Source organism: Rhinolophus sinicus, linkage group LG02, assembly GCF_036562045.2.
Source record: "Rhinolophus sinicus isolate RSC01 linkage group LG02, ASM3656204v1, whole genome shotgun sequence".
Lineage (NCBI taxonomy): Eukaryota > Metazoa > Chordata > Mammalia > Chiroptera > Rhinolophidae > Rhinolophus > Rhinolophus sinicus.
In genome coordinates, this window is record NC_133752.1 from 200,493,575 (window position 1) to 200,508,502 (window position 14,928).

Here is a 14,928-nt window from a genome sequence, read left to right on the forward strand (position 1 = left end):
CCCTTCCTGGAACCTCAGTTCCCCCATGTGTAGAATGGGCTGCCTATTTTTTTTTTAATGGTAAGTTTTATTTATTTGTTTTTTAAAAATTTTTATTGGGGAATATTGAGGACCAGTGTGTTTCTCCAGGGCCCATCAGCTCCAAGTCATTGTCCTTCAATCTAGTTGTGGAGGGCGCAGCTCAACTCCAAGTCCCCGTTTTCAATCTTAGTTGCAGGGGGCACAGCCCACCATCCCAGGTGGGAATTGAACTGGCAACCTTGTTGAGAGCTCACGCTCTAACCAACTGAGCCATCTGGCCGCCCCTCCAGAAGCTCAGCAGCAGCTCGTCTTCAATCTAGTTGTGGAGGGAGCAGCTCACTTGCCCATGTGGGAATCGAACCGGCAATCCTGTTGTTCAGAGCTCGTGCTCTAACCAACTGAGCCACCCAGCACCCAGCTGCCCCTGCTTATTTGTTTCTTTTTTTCTTTAAAGATTTTTTTTTTTTAATTGGGGAAGGGAAACAGGACTTTATTGGGGAACAGTGTGTACTTCCAGGACTTTTTTCCAAGTCAAGTTGTTGTCCTTTCAATCTTAGTTGTGGAAAGTGCAGCTCAGCTCCATGTCCAGTTGCTGTTGCTAGTTTCAGGGGGAGTCGAGGAATCAAACTGGCAACATCCCTTGAGGGAGTCGAGGAATCAAACTGGCAACCTTGTGGTTGAGAGCCCACGCTCCAACCAACTGAGCCATCCAGGAGCTCAGCGGCAGCTCAGCTCAAGGTTCAGTGTTCAATCTTAGTTGCAGAGGGAGGAGCCCACCATTCCTTGCGGGACTCGAGGAATTGAACCCGCAACCTTGTGGTTCTAAGAGCCCACTGGCCCGTGCGGTAATCGAACCAGCAGCCTTCGGAGTTAGGAGCACGGAGCTCCAACCACCTGAGCCACCGGGCTGGTGCCCTTAATGGTATCTTTTGATGAACAGAAAATTTTAATTTGGATGAAGTAAAAATTTCTCAATATTTTTCTTTTTTTTGTAGAAGCTTTATAGTGGTAGCGTTTGTATTTAGGTTTATGTTTTGTCATTTTCTTTTTAACAGCTTTGTTGAGATAGAATTAATGTACAATAAATTACACATGTTTAAAGTATAAAATTTAATAAGTTTTGATATATGTATATGTATATGAAATCATCCCCAGATAGTGTACATACCCATCACCCCCCCAAATTTCCCCATGCCCTTTTGTAATCCCTCTCTCCCACTCTTTCCTACCCCTCCATCTCCAAGCAAATACTGATCTCCTTTCTGAATGATCCATCTTGCATTATTTTTTTGGGTGGGGTGGAATCAGGGTACTTTTTCTCTCCATATTGGTTATGTAATCATTGTAATATCATTGGTTGCAAAGACTCTCTTTTCTCCATTAAATTGCATTGGAGCCTTTGTTATACATTAATTGAAGATGTGTGTGCAGGCTTCTTTCTGGACTTTCTGTTATGTTCCATTGTTCTATTTTTCTATTCTGTGTCAGCACCACACTATCTTAATTCCTGTAACTTAATGCTAAGTCTTGAAATCAGGTAGTGAAAGACCTTCACCTTTACTCTACAAAATTTCCTGCCAGTTTTAGAATAAGCTCTTCAATTTGCACAGAAATTTTTGCTGGGAATTTGGTTGGGATTACATTGAATCTATAGATCAGTTTTAGAATTGAATTAACATTAAGTCTTCTGATCTATGCTCATGGTATGAAGGTCTGACAATTAAGTTCATGAACTCGTCTTAGAAAAAGTGCTACATACCTCATCGCTGAGTATCAGTACATCACCTTGTAAGTACTCCCCTTGGGAAGCTATGCACCTATGCCAGCGCCTAGTCCACCCTTCAAAGCAGTTTTGGAACTCTTGCTGGAATGGCCATCAGAGTTCTCGTTGTATTACCCTTGGTGTCCTGAATGTCATTCAAATGTCTTCCTTTCAATATTTCCTTTCTCTTCAGGTAAAGAAAGAAGTCATTGGGGGCCAGATCAGGTGAGTAGGGAGGGTGTTCCAATACAGTTATTTGTTTACTGGCTAAAAACTCCCTCACAGACAGTGCCGTGTGAGCTGGTGCATTGTCGTGATGCAAGAGCCATGAATTGTTGGTTGTCTAACTTTTTCACACAGCCTTTTCAACACTTCCAAATACTAAACTTGGTGAACTTTATCCAGTTGGTACAAATTCATAATGAATAATCCCTCTGCTATCAAAATAGGTTAGTAACATCGTTGGAACAAGTTTGTGAACTTCATTGTCAGACCTCTGTACATTGTGGATGTCTTGGGGTTTCTTCAGCGTTTGTTTGTCTGAAAAGTTCTTTATATCCTCTTCAGTGCTGAAGGATATTTTTGTTGAATATAGAATTCTAGGTTGACAGCTTTTTCTTTTGGCACTTTAAATAAGTTACTCCATTGCCTTTTAGCTTCTGTTGTTTCTGATGAGAAGTCAGCTATCATCTTTTTTCCTGCTGTGTTTAAGATATTTATTTATTTTTGCTAAATAAATAAACTATTTCTATTAAACTTTTTTCTTTTTTGGTGTGAGGGTAATTTTCTAAGTTGGTGTTTTTGTATTTATCCTTTTTGGGATTTACTTCGTTCCTTGGCTCTCTGGGTTGATGTATTTAATCAACTTTGGAAACTTTTTGGCTGCTGCCTCTTAAATATTTCCTCTGCCTCATGTTCTTTCTACTTTCCTCTTGGCACTGCAGTGACATCTGTTTAGATTGTTTGCTATTGTCCCACATTCTGAACAGGGTGGTATTTTAAAAATTGTTTTTCTCTCTGTGTTTCCATGTGTATATTTTCTCAATTCATTACCTTTCTTCTTCGAGTTTATTTTGTTATTATTTTCATCCAGTGACATTTTAATTTCAGATACTATATTTTTAAAAAAGTTCTAGCATGTCTCTGCCAATTTTTCTCCTGTTCATTCCTTCTGTTCTCTTGTCCCAGAATCCTTTAACATATTTATACTTGTTGTTTTGAAGTTCTCATCTGCCAATTGTTTTTTCTCTTGATCATGGGTCACATGTTTCTGCTTTGCATGTCCAATAACTTTTTATTGTATAATGGACATTATGGATGGTACGTTCTAGAGATTCTGTTTTAGGTTGTCTTTTTTTTTAAAAGGTGTTAAGTTTTGTTAGAGCAGGCTGTCAAAGTGTCTCAATTCTGTGGAAGATTTTCTAGTGTGGATCTGTTTTGGTTTTGCCCTAAATTTTAGGGTCTAGCCCTTAGTTCTGGAACATGGTTTTTACTCTTCAAGTATGGCCCTTCTGCAGTTTTAATAAAACACCCTTCTGATTTGGCAGAATTCAAACTCCAAAGTCTGTCTCCCCAGTGCTGAACAACTGCTGAAATCTTTGCTTAGTTCTTTCACCCCACAGCAGCTGCTTTATGCTTGGTTCCTTTCTTTCTCCTTTCTCTCTGTCTGTCTCTCAGTCTCACTGAGGTATAATTGAGCAATGAAATTGTAAGATATTTAAAGTACATCATAAGTTGATTTCTGTATACATTGTGAAAGGATTCTCCCCATCTAGTTAATTATTACATCCCTCACCTCATGCAGTTCTTTTCGTGTGTTTGTGAGAACATTTAAGTCATACCCAGCACATTTCAGTTACTATATAGTAGCGACAACAGCTACAGTCCCCATGTTTTGCATTCGATCCTCAGAGCTTATTCATCTGGTAGCTGAGTGTTTGCGCCCTTTTACCAACCTCTTCCTATTTCCCCACCGCCCCCAGCCCCCGGCAGCCACTTTCCTACTCTCTTTATGAGTTTGACTTTTTTTTTTCTTGTTGGTCTCTTGGCATCTCATCCCACCACGTACAGTTTAGGAGTCAACCAAGGATTTGGGAGGAATTGTTGCAGATTTGGGGGATTTTCCCTTCTTTGTTGGATTTTCCCCTTCAGTTTTCAGCCATTATGTAGCCCTGAACTCTGACCCTGTTTTCCTCCTGTCATGAGATAGCACAGCACTGTTTCCCCTTCAGCACTGTCACCCTACTCTCTGTGATAACCAGGAAGTGCCCTCAGATCAGAAACCATTTCAGTGTAGCACTCATACAGTTGGCTGTCCTCCTGCCAATGGTTGTGTCCCCTCCGGTTTCTGCATGTTTTCAGTTGGTCTCCAATACCTTCAAATAGCTGTTTTTTTGTACTTTGTCCAGAGTTTATAATTATTATCAGCAGGAGGATTAGTCTGACACAAGCTGCTCTTCCATGTCTGGAAGCAGGACTCTCTGACCTGCATTATATGTGCCTGACAGAGGGACAGAGGAGAGATCGGGACCGAATGCAGGGAAGCCCGCATGTAGCTTCTAGCAGAGGATGTATTAGGTTGGTGCAAAAGTAATTGTGGTTTTCGCAATTATTTTTAACCTTTTAAACCGCAGTGGCTTTTGCACCAACCTAATAGCAGCTGACAAGGAGTAGCTGTGGGGCTGGCGGACTGTGGCACATTTAATGGAGGGAAGACGGAAGGTACCACTTGAGACCTTTTGCTTTTTCTGTGAATTCAGGGCATAAGGTTGGTGGAGGGTTAAGGGAAGAGTAGAAGGGATACAATGGTTGTTAAATTAGTGATCTGTTCCTTTGTAACAAACCACCCAGTGATTAGTGACTTAAAACAACAGTCTTGGGTTTTGGCCTTGAGTCGGAGTTGGGCTCAGCTGGGCTGATGCCTCTCTGTCCCTCAGGTCGTCAGCCTGGCTTCCTCAGATGGCTGGGGTCTTGGCTGGACGTTTAGGCCTCTCTCCAGGGTTCGGTCATCCTTGAGGCTGGACAGGGCTTCACACGCTGGTCACAGGATTCCAGGAGGGCACGAATGGGCGCTGTGGAGTGTCCTGGAGCTGAGGCTCAGAACTGCACCCGTCGCTCTGCCACCTTCTGGTGGTGACAGCAGGTCACGGGAGTGAGTCGTGGATGGGCAAATATAGCTCATTTCTTGGTGTATGGAGCTGCACGGAACCTGTGCTCATCTAAAATTTGTCAAGTTGTCTTCAGAGAGGGAAATTGGCTTCCTAGAGAGAGTAGGCTCACTAGGTTCTGTGTAATGTGCACTTGAGGTTTGTGGTCAGTAATTTAAAACGAGTGAAACTGAAGCCACGTGTCCTCGTGGAAGCCTCCTCGGCCCTCAGCCCCTGCTCCCTAACGACTCCCTGCTCCCCTGCTCGCCGACCTTTACTGTGTACCTGCTGTTTGCCAGGCTTGCGTCCAGCACCTCCTACAGGTCACCTTGTTTTGAGGTCACGGTGCTTTGAGATGTAGACTGTGTCATCAGGTGCGCCTTCTGGCTGGGGAGACTGAGGCACAGAGTTTGAGGCACCTTGGTCAGCAGGCGGCGGGGCTGAGCTTTGGGCCCTGCCGCTGCGTCTGTGGTGGAGGCCTCAGCCACCGGCCACACCACCCTTGTGGAAGTCACATCTTCCCCTGCCTGCCCATTGTGACAGCTGCCTTCCCCCAGTCGCTCACTTGGGGGCAGGCCGGCTCCAAGCACTGAGCTGTGCCCCAGTCAGCCCTTCCACCTACCCTGCGAGCTCAATACTTCCATCCCTGTCTCCAGGGACTCCCTAGGGCACAGCGAACTGAGTGGCTCCCAGCCTCAGGGCTCCAAGGAAGGATGCCCTGGGCCTGGGCACCTGCGCGGCCACGTCCCTCACAGTGGGCACTGGGCAGTCCTTCGGGCTCTGCCTTCTCTGCTGGACGTCATGCTCCTTGGGCTGGGGCTCTTCGTCTCTTCTTTTCACTTGTTGCTGAATAGACGATACCTGGCGACCTCTGTCTGGGCTGCTGTCGACACCGAAAGCTTGTGGAGCTCCTCTTCAAGAATTTGACTCCCACCTCTCAGCCCATTGACTGCTCCATTTTTTTCTCATTAAGATGTAATTCACGTACTATAAAATCCACCATTTTAAAGTGTACGATTCAGTGGCCTTTAGTATATTCACCAGTTTGTACACCCATCACCTTTAACTCCAGAACACTTGACACCCCACAAAGAAGCCACTGCCCCATTTTGAAGACTGGCACCTCTGCCTCCGGACCTCATTCCCCTCAAGACTGCAGGACCTGCTCTGTCTCTTCTTGGCTCTGTCGGGTGGCCCTTCCTGGACGCTGCAGCCCTGGTAGTGCCTTCATGTCATCGTCTTCCATCTTTGTCATTCCCGCTGCATCTCCTTTGACACCTTTTTTCCTTTATTGACTGGGCCAGAATCTGGTGTCACGTGGAGACTGAGAACAGTGACTTTGTTGTCAGCAGCCTGGGTTCAATGTCTAGAAGTGACATTGACAACCGTGTGGCCTTGGGCTAGTCCTGTGCTGCTCACCTGTGAACGAACTGCTGCCCCGAGCTGCACTGGGCCCATGCACAGCCTCCCACGGGAGCGTGCGCCCCATGCAGGCGACTAAGAGCTGGGAAGCACTCACTGTGCAATAGGAGGAATGCCCAGAGCGTCCAGGCCACCTTGTTCGCGACAGTGACAAATCAGAGACAACCTGAAAGGACCTCAGTGGGGAAGTGGGCATAAAGGACCATTTTATACAGAGGGGTAATGTCGACCATATTTAAAATAAAGGAATGAAAACTATAGATCATTTTCAGTATAGATCATTTTCTAAACTACCAAGTTGAACTTAAAACAACTGGAGAGTGCATGTCTGTTGTAATAGTATTTAACTATATTCTTAAAACAGTGCATTACTTACAGATATGTGAGTAGTAAATGAATGACATTGTGGGTACTGATTGCAAGGTAATGATTATTTTTGAGGAAGAAGGGAGTTGAATGGGTTGTGGGGTCCTCAATGTAATATTAGAAATGGTTTCTTCTTTTTTTTTTTTTTTTTTAAGGTTTTATTTAGGGAAGGGGAACAGGACTTTATTGGGGAATAGTGTGTACTTCCAGGACTTCTTCCGAGTCAAGTTGTCCTTTTGATTTTAGTTGTGGAGGACGCAGCTCAGCTCCAGGTCCGGTTGCCGCTGTTAGATGCAGGGGGCGCAGCCCACCACACAGGAGTCAAGCTGACAACCTTGTGGTTGAGAGCCCGCACTCCAACCAACTGAGCCATCTGGCACTGGCCCATGTGGGAATTGAACTGGCAGCCTTCGGCGTTAGGAGCACGGAGCTCCAACCTCCTGAGCCACCGGGCCCACCCGGTTTCTTATTTTAAAAGAAGAGACATGCGAACAAATGTTAACATTTATTAAATCTCAATACATGGATATTTGTTACACTCTTCTCTGGACCTCTTTATAGTTTTTAAAGATTTTCATAATGTAAAATAAATAAAAATATTTGAAACCAGATCATTATGATGCGACTGTCTGGAAGAGGTGTCGCCAGACTTGGGGGAGTGCTGAGGAAGGACTCAGGAAGGTTGGACGTGGTGGCTGTGGTTGAAGTTGGGGCTCGGAGAGCAGGCAGGAGTTTGCCAAGGAGGGAAGGTGGGAAAAGGGGTGGTGCAGGTTGGGGGCTCAGCTGTGAGGGTGAGAGAGCCGGGACAGGGCAGGGGAGGACGCAGAACCCATTCAACGTGCCCTGGTGTGGGGGCTTCCAGGAAAAGGACAGTGTGCTCTTTGTTCCCTTTTTCTCTTTGCCTTTTTTTGGATAGAGTATTTTTATGGTTCTATTTGGGTCTTTGTGTATGTTTCATGGCTCCATTTCAAATGTCTAATCTTTCCTCCAGGTTTTTGAAGATATGAAATATGGTTATAACAACTGTTTAAATGTCCCAGTCTAATAATTCTATCATCTGTGTCATTTCTGGGTTGGTTTTGATTGATTTTTCTCTTCATTATAGTTTGTGTTTTCCTGCTTCCTTGCATGCCTGGTAATTTCTCATTGGATGCCAAGATACTGTGAATTTATCTTGTTGGATGTTGGGTATTTTGTTTTTCTATAAATGTCCTTGACCTTGTTTTGGGATGTGGCTAAATTACTTGGAAATAGTTTGATTCTGGTGGGTCTTGCTTTTAAGCTTGTAGGTGGGACCAGAGTTATGCTCAGTCTAGGGCTAATTTTCCTCGAACCCAACGCAGGAGTCTTCTGAGTACTTGTCTGGGCGAGAATTAGGGTGTTTCCCACTGTGGGTGGGAGGGAATGTGGGGGAGAGGGGAGCAGTGCCTGTCCCCAGCTCCCTGTGGCCTCCAGGTGGCCCAGTTACCCTTGGGTAGCGCTTACCCTTCATGTCTACCTCACTCACGCGCCAAGGCTGCAGACCCCTGTGCAGCTGTCCCCTCCAGTGTCCCCTTGGCTCTGGTCACCAGCGCTGTGGCCCCCCTACGCCACCAGTTGTTTCTTCAGCTCAGGAGGCTGCTGGACCCTGCCTGCTCCTCTGCTCTGGCCCTGAGCATCTTCTTAGGCAGAAAGCTGGGCAGTTAATGGGCCCGTCCTGTCTTCCTTCTGTCAGGGATCACTGTTCTTCATTGCCTGGTACCCAGGGTCTTGAAAACCATTTCACATAGCTTCTCCTTTTATTCATTTATTTAATTGCAGGTGGGAAGGTAAATCTGCTCCCTGTTATTTTGTCTTGGCCAGGAGCAAAAGTATCAACAACAGAGCTTTTAGAATAAAGGTGTAGGCTGGCCTCTCACGCAGCCCTGGGACCTGTGAGAATGCTACCCCCTTTCTGGCTGGGATGCCTGGGAGGGAGAGCAGACATGGCCTGTTCCTGGGTGTCCTGGGACATGAAGGGGTTTCATGTGTTTTGGGAAGGAGGTGGGGATCGGGCTTGGGAAAAGGGTCCCCAGGAAAACCCAGGGCCGCAGAAGGAGATCCTGAGGGCATGGGAAGCAGACAGACCTGCCGTTAGTGACCACAGTGTCTGCGCTGCAGGACACAGCTGACAGAAGGCTTGGGTCCTGCAGTGGAAAGGTGTGGGAGAGGGTGACGTTGCCAGGGAATGGGGGGCAGGGCTCAGGATATGTGCCTGTTCCGGATGTGTCACTCATTCCCTGGCTGCATGTCCCTCCTGATGTCCCCGCTGTTTGGGCTACAGATGCCATATTGCTAGCTCACACCAGGTGTGACTTGTCAAGAAGATGCCTGTTAGAAAAGCATTGGTTCAAAGTTAGGATAAACATGCCTGAGGTCAACCTTATAGAAACACTTCCTTCTTCTGAAAACTGTATAAAGTGCTGGGAAGCCAGTTTTGAATTAACTTAATAACTTGAATTTATGAAATGTTAGATGTAAAAAGATTTACCTATTTTAGAAAATGATAATGTTGACTTATTTATTCCTGGCTTGCCAGCACAACTTTGATTGCTTTGTTTTGTTTCATTTTTTTATATGAAATTTAAAAATACACAAATGTAGAACAGGCATGGGTCACGCTCTCGCTCGTTCTCTCTCTGCCGCCATCTTGGTTTCGCGTTTCCCCGCACAAAATGCCCGGTGAAGCCACAGAAACCGTTCCTGCTACAGAGCAGGAGTTGCCACAGCCGCAGGCTGAGACAGGGTCTGGAACAGAATCTGATAGTGATGAGTCAGTACCAGAGCTTGAGGAACAAGATTCCACACAGGCTGCCACACAACAAGCCCCGTTGGCAGCAGCAGCAGCAGCTGAAATCGATGAAGAACCCGTCAGTAAAGCAAAACAGAGCTGGAGTGAAAAGAAGGCACGGAAGGCTATGTCCAAACTGGGTCTTCGACAGGTTACTGGGGTTGCTAGGATCACTATCCGGAAATCTAAGAATATCCTCTTTGTCATCACAAAACCAGATGTCTACAAGAGCCCAGCTGCAGATACCTACATAGTTTTCGGGGCAGCAAAGATCGAGGATTTATCTCAGCAAGCACAGCTAGCAGCTGCTGAGAAATTCAAAGTTCAAGGTGAAGCTGTCTCAAACATTCAAGAAAACACGCAGACTCCAACTGTACAAGAGGAGAGCGAAGAGGAAGAGGTTGATGAAACAGGTGTGGAAGTTAAGGACATCAAATTGGTCATGTCACAAGCAAATGTGTCGAGAGCAAAGGCAGTCCGAGCCCTAAAAAACAACAGTAATGATATTATAAATGCTATTATGGAATTAACAATGTAACTATCTCTACAAGACAAGGACCTTTTTTTGGTGTTTCAAAAGAGTAACTGCAGCTTGGTTTGAAATTTGTACTGTTTCTATCATTAATAAAGTTATGGCTTCTTGGGGGCTGAAAAAAAAATACACAAATGTAGAGAAAACATTATAATAGACACCCAGCTTCTACAGTGATCAAATTTTGCCAATTTTATTTTTAGTCTGTCCCTTTCCCTCTTACACTTTTAAAATTTGTTTGGTTCTTGTTTTTTGGTGGAATATTTCAAAAGCAGATCCCAGAAATAATGTCATTTCACCATGAATACTTCACTTTCCTAATAACAGGAAGCTTTTATTTTTAAAAATGTAGACACTGTATCAGTATGACAACTAAGAATTCCCGGTCAACTCCTTACTATCATCTAATACCAGTCTGTATTTCAGAGTTCCCCAATAGCTTCAAAAATATCTTTTGCTAGTTGATTGTTCTAATTGGAGCCAAACAGGATCTAAATATCACTTTGGATGATTCCGTGTCTCAAGTCTATTTATAATTTATAGTGCCCCTGTCTATTGCTAAATCTAATTTTCAAAAGGTAAACTTGCGACTTGCATTCACACACAGTATGACCAGTCCTAGGCTCCACTTGTCCACGGTTTTGCTGTAGACCTTGGAGTCAGTCATTTCACCAAGGAATACTGGTCTCTTTATTTGGAAATGGTATTTAGAGATCACAGTTGGAGCACTTTTAGGTGCTTTTCTTCTAGAAGTTGTGATGTATTATCAGTCACCTTGTACCAGGGGTATGTCTCTTCTGAGGTGATAGATAGTGTTTAGTTATGAAACTGGGCAACTTCAAAGATATCCTTCTCATGTCCCTGAGTCTTTAGTGTGACAGTGCAGTCACTGAGCTGGTTAACCAGACACAGGATGGGTGCATATCATCAGTACCAGTCTCTAGAATGAGCAAAGAAAAGGGAGTTTTTAGCTTTTCAATGGTGAAATATTCTGATAACTTGAATACTAAGGTAGTGATTTTTGTTTTCCTTTTCCCTACCATTGTAGTAAGTTAACTTTACAAAGGCAGAACTCAAAATAAGTTTTTTTCCTTTTATATTTCAGGTGAAGAGATTATAAATCGTCTTCTGAATGAAAACATTTTTCTTAAAGTTGCATATACTCCAAGGAAACACTGCAAATGTTTTTATGTTTTGCCTGAGTACAAAATTTAAACAAGACGTTTCCACAGAAGGTAAGATAGTTTTCCTTTTTGGTTCTGCTTTAATGTGTAATTTATGTAAATATACCGTGTAAGTGGAAGGTCAAAGACGGATGACAGAAAAAGTTTAGATTTGAAGGGTGCATATAGTCTGTTGTCTTTTGGTTGTTTTTGATCCTCCTGAGTCTGGTTTTGAAATTCTGTGTTGTGGAAGTTACTTGGTCTCGCCAAACCAAAGTGTAACCCAAATAAAATGGGGACAATCGTGCATATGTTGTGAAGTACACACAAGATGGGGCATTTACACTGTCATGGTTGCCATCCAGAATACACACTCCACGTAGATGTTGGAAAAGGGAAGGAAGGATTTGTACTTTCAGAAGTATTAGATGCTCCTAATGGTTCCAGAAAACAGGTCCTTGTGTTCATCACAGGAAAGAATTTAAGGGCACACCACGTAAGCCAAGCAAGCAGAGGATTTATTAAAGGACAGTCACTCTCAAGATGGTGAGAAGTGGGCAGCTCGGAGAAGAGCAGCTGCCAGGAAGAGAAGGGAGCTGTGGGGGGAGCTGGGCCCCCTGTTGAACTTTGTGGTAACTTCAGGGGGAGGGATGCTAATAAATAGAATAGCCATCTTGGAACTGGGCCATTATTTTTCCTTCTTCACGTGGGAGCCTGTTGGAGCCCCGGGTTGGAGGTGTGCGTTCCCACACTGCGGATGGTGGTTTTTGTTTCTTTTTCCTTGTTTCCCCCCTCGAATAAACCGTTTTTTCTTGTGGATTTATCTGGAGAGTTATTTTAGCCAGTCGACACCCTTAAAATGAAAGGGTGGAGTCTCGTCTCTCTTTGGAGAGAAAAAGAACATCTCTGTCTTTGAGTAGATTTTTTTCCTGGGGAGGAACACTAAAGGATTGGTGGTGAAATTTTTTGAAGCCTTGCTTGAGCAAGGCTCAAAAAAAAAAAAAAAAAGAAAAAGAAAGGGTGGGGTATTCAGGACTTGGGGGTGCATCCTAGGCTTTCCCATCGGGAAGGGGCATTTTTGTCCTTATTTGCCTCTTGGAACTGTCATGGCGACCCAGGGTAGAGATTTTCTTGGCTGCCATGCTGATAACATTAGGATCTATTGTAATCAGCGAAAAGGTCACCGTAAGGGGCAACATGGTGTCCTGGATCCACTCTCGGCCACCAACATCCAGTTCTGGCCGGATTGTAGTGGGCCTTTTCCTTAATTGCTGACCTTGCCTTCTCCTTCCTTTTCTCCCTGCTTCCTCCTGGCCCTATTCTTCCTGTCTACTGTAACACTGAAAAACTCTCCCATTGCAATCCAATTAGATTAGATGCTGGATAAATTACAATAAATCAAATTTCTTGTGATCACTTCGGTGCAAAAAATTTAAGATAACTCTGTGAAGGCCAAAAGAGAAAAAAGAAAAAGGAGCAGTGGGCCTGATGCTAGCATTTTGTCGTGTCCAGCGCAACACAGACAGTGAGAGAATGAGAAGGGGCGACGAAAGGTTAAGAAAGAAACAGAAATCAAGAAAGTTTTGAAACAAGGGCCAAGGGTCTCACAGCCTCAAAGGACTGAGAGCCCCGAATCGGGCCCCTTGTGGCTTTTATTGATGCACATACAAGGAAGTAGCATTGTTTTTACTACGGTCTGTGAGTCTCATACATCATACCAGAAAACTGATTCAAACCAATCACCTTGCCTGCCGAAAGTCCCATGATGTATAAATAATTATTGTTTGTACCTCCCCAGGGGATAAAACCTTTATGTTGAAAACTTACTGAGATGGAGAACTGATGTTATCACATCCCAAGCAGGTTGTGGGAAGGAATACAGCCACAGAGGCAGAAGCTCTCCTTAGACGGGGGAATATGGGGTGGTCTATGGCCACCTCTGTCAACCTTGTGAATTCTCCTGGTGGTTCCCCACAAGACTGTGCCTGTCTTAGGTTGTTCCTTTCTTGAGGAATCTTATCCGTCATTGGCTAGCCAGCCATCCTTTGGGGCCAGACAAGGAGATGGCATAAAGGTGAAGCAATGTCCCTGGAAGGAATAGTCTCACAGACTCTTCTTTCTTTTTAGGGGTAGGCACGAGGGGACAGACAGGCATGCGGCTGTGTGACAATAGCACTCCTTTGCTCTGTGCTGAAGCAGACATACATCCTCTTCAGAGGAAAGCATACACACAGTGTAGGCCCTTGGGATTTCTATAGATTAAATTTAAGTAAACCAACCAAGAGAAACAGTTAGCATAATTAGATGCTCCAAGGCCTGCAGATATTGAATAATCAGATGCAGTACGTACAATAAAACATGAAATGTTTGAAGAAATACAAAACTGAATAAAAATTATGAAAAGCAAAGTGTCAAAATGATCCAAGTGGAACTTTCAGAAACGAAAAACAAAATGTTGAAATTAAAAACTCTCTATATGTGGATTAAACAGATTAAACCTGGCTGAAGATAGAATTAGTGAACTGGAATATATATCTGAAGAACTTAACCCAGTGTGCTACACTGAGAGATGGAAGATGGAAAATGAGATTAAGAGAAAATGGAGGATAGAATAAAAATGTGTAGTTGGAATCCCAGAATGGAAAAATAGGGAAAGTTGAGGAAGGGCACTATTCAAAGTATTAATAGCTTTCAGTTTTCAGAAATGAATAAAAGATGATAAATCCATAGATTTAAGAAGCACACTATGTCCCAACCAGTATAAATAAAACGAAAGATATACCCCTACACTGAAATTGTATAGCAGCAGAGACAAAAAGATCTTAAGCCACTGGTGAAAGATAGATTACCTACAAAGGAACATCTAGTAGGTTGACAACAGGTGTCTCATTAGTGTGAATGATGACCATAGAGAGTGGAATAATTTTTCAAAGTGATGAGAGAATATAAATTTCAGTGTATAGAATTGTGTATCAGGTATATTTTGCAAGAAAAACAGCAATGTCTTATGTTTTTGATAAATGTCAGGCTAGGTTTTTTGGATCACCCTCTATCCTCCCCACCCCACCCCACCCATAGAAAGCAACTAAAATTGTTAGATTAAGAAAAAAATTAAAGAACTGACAATATAGCAAGGAAGTTCTAGACCAAAATATAACAAAAAATAAGAACCTGGAAAGGTAATTTAAGCACCATAGGATGGAACCTGCCTTTGCCCTGAGGGCAATTGATCATCTGGACAAAGTGGGACTTTGATTTCCGAGGCCTTGTGGGTAAGAGGGTTGTTAAGATCTACAGCCCTCTCAAGGTGGAGGGTCTCCAGGAGACCATCCCTGTGCTAAATGGGGCACGGAATGGCTCTCTCCACACCCTCAATATGGGTGAGCTAGAAGCATGCCTGCCTCACTCCATCCCTGCCCCCATCTGGTTGTGCTTTCACTAAATGTAGCAGGAAAAGGGGGAAAACCTTGTGGCTATGGGTTAACCTTTGTGAGGGTTAGTAGCCCAGTTTCATATACCTGGTAGTTTAGGGAGGTCAAGCATGAATTTAGTGTAAGGTTTTCTGGTTTGGTAATGCCTTCAGGCATCCCACAAACAGAACCTCTCTGGAGGAAGTTACCTTCATCCTAAGGTACAAAAAAACTCTTATAGCTCTTTTAAGGATATCGAATAGTACACAGACAAAACTGATCAAGCATAGAAGGAAA

The 14,928-nt window shown here is 43.9% G+C and overlaps 1 protein-coding gene and 1 pseudogene across 6 annotated transcripts in view; both read left to right on the forward strand.

Annotated features, from left to right (window-relative positions):
• The window catches only part of PPP6R2 (protein phosphatase 6 regulatory subunit 2), a 62,684-nt gene that overhangs the window by 5,195 nt on the left and 42,561 nt on the right, over positions 1-14,928 (forward strand). For all 6 annotated transcript variants that reach the window (XM_074326660.1, XM_074326657.1, XM_074326661.1 and 3 more), the window contains exon 2: positions 11,164-11,293. The gene's annotated coding sequence lies outside the window, so the exon portion shown is untranslated. The remainder of the gene's footprint in view (positions 1-11,163; positions 11,294-14,928) is intronic.
• Positions 9,346-10,145, forward strand: LOC109456676 (nascent polypeptide-associated complex subunit alpha; annotated as a pseudogene).